We start from the raw sequence: 1868 nt of genomic DNA, 5'->3' as shown, positions 1-1868 counted from the left end.
CACTGATGAGTCCCTGCTGCAGTTCAATCTCTAGCATTTCCAGGAAATTTCCTGTCCCAAATGCTGAGCAATCCCCCCACTGAGGTTCGCCTGACAGGGCAGCTCAGCCTCGGCCTTGGACTGCACTGCACCCCTAGAGATCTCATGATACCATGGTGCCTCAGAGTTCAGGCATCCCTAAATTCAAACGGTCCGGAGTTCGGACGCTAAAATCTAGATCAGATTGTTCCAAAGGTCGAAAGATGCTTCTGAGTTTGAACTGCAGGCACAGCCAAAAAAACTGTTGTGCTCCCAAGCTGTCTCGCTGGGAAAGGATTTCTCGGGTCTGTGCCTTTCCGATCATTCTCAGTGCCTTTTCAGTGCGTGCCTTTTCGATCCTTTTCAGTGCTTTTTCAGTGCATGAATTTTCCAGCATTTTCAGTTCTTTCTCTCGCTTTATTTTTCGGTTACACAGTACATAACCCCTGCATATTACCCATGGCATCCATGAAGAGCGTGGAAATAAAGAAGCCTAAGAGGAAGGTTGTAATATCGACATCGCAGTGAAAAAGGAACTTAGTGTGAAGCATGAAGGGGGCGTGTGTGTGGTGGATCTGGCGGCCATGTTTAAGATGCCGAAGTTGACTCTGTGCACCATTCTTAAGAATAAGGAAGCAATAAAAGCTGCAAATGTGGCTAAAGGTGTGACGACGTTGACGTCCAGAAGATCACATGTTGTTGAGGAAATAAAACAACTCCTCTTCGTGTGGATGAATGAGAAGCGATTGGCTGGCAATATCATTTCCGAGAGGATTGTTTGTGAGAAAGCCAAGCAGCTGTATGACGAAATGCACACCTGGAACCAGTGCTGAAAGCGAGGAGTTTAAAGCAAGCAGAGGGTGGATTGCTAAGTTTAGGAAAAGAACCGGCTTCCGCAGCATTGTGACGGTATTTGAGTTTCATCTTCAGGATCTGGCCTTCCAAATTGCAGTCAGGGTTGATCTCCTCTAGGACTGACCAGTTTGATCGCCTTGTGGTCCAAGGGACTCACAGGAGTCTCCTCCAGCACCACAGTTCAAAGGCCTCAATTCTTCGGTTCTCAGTCTTCCTTATGGTCCAGCTTTCACAGCCGTACATTGCAACTGCGAAAACCATAGCCTTGACTATACGCACTTTTGTTGGCAGGGTGATGTCTCTGCTTTTTAGTATGCTGTCTAGATTTGCCACAGCTTTTCTCCCAAGGAGCAAGCGTCTTTTCATTTCTTGGCTGCAGTCCCCATCTGCGGTGATCTTGGAGCTCAGGAGAATAAAATCTATCACTACCTCCATTTCTTCCCTATCTATTTGCCAGGAAGTGTGAGGACTGGATGCCATGATCTTAGTTTTCTTAATGTTGAGTTTCAAGCCAACTTTTGTGCTCTTCTCCTTCACCCACATCAAGAGGCTCTTTAGTTCCTCTTCACTTTCTGCCATGAGAGTGGTATCACCTGCATATCTGAGGTTGTTGATATTTCTCCCAGCAATCTAAATTTCAATTTGTGATTTATCTAGCCCCACCTTGCTCATGATGTACTCTGCATATAAGTTAAATAGGCAGGGCGACAGTATACAGCCTTGCTGAACTCCTTTCTCAATTTTGAACCAATCAGTGGTTCCGTGTCCAGTTCTCACTGTTGCTTCTTGACCCGCATATAGGTTTCTCAAGAGACACATAAGATGGTCTGGTACTCCCATCTTTTTAAGAACTTGCCACAACTTATTGTGATCCACACAATCACAGTCTTTAGCATAGTCAATGAAGCAGAAGTAGATGTTTTTCTGGAACTCCCTAGCTTTCTCCATGATCCAGCGTATGTTGGCAATTTGATCTCTAGTTCCTCTGCCTCTTC

Source organism: Varanus komodoensis, unplaced genomic scaffold (genome assembly GCF_004798865.1).
Source record: "Varanus komodoensis strain SLA01 unplaced genomic scaffold, ASM479886v1 scaffold787, whole genome shotgun sequence".
NCBI classification, from domain to species: domain Eukaryota; kingdom Metazoa; phylum Chordata; class Lepidosauria; order Squamata; family Varanidae; genus Varanus; species Varanus komodoensis.
Note: the sequence above shows the minus strand (reverse complement) of the source record.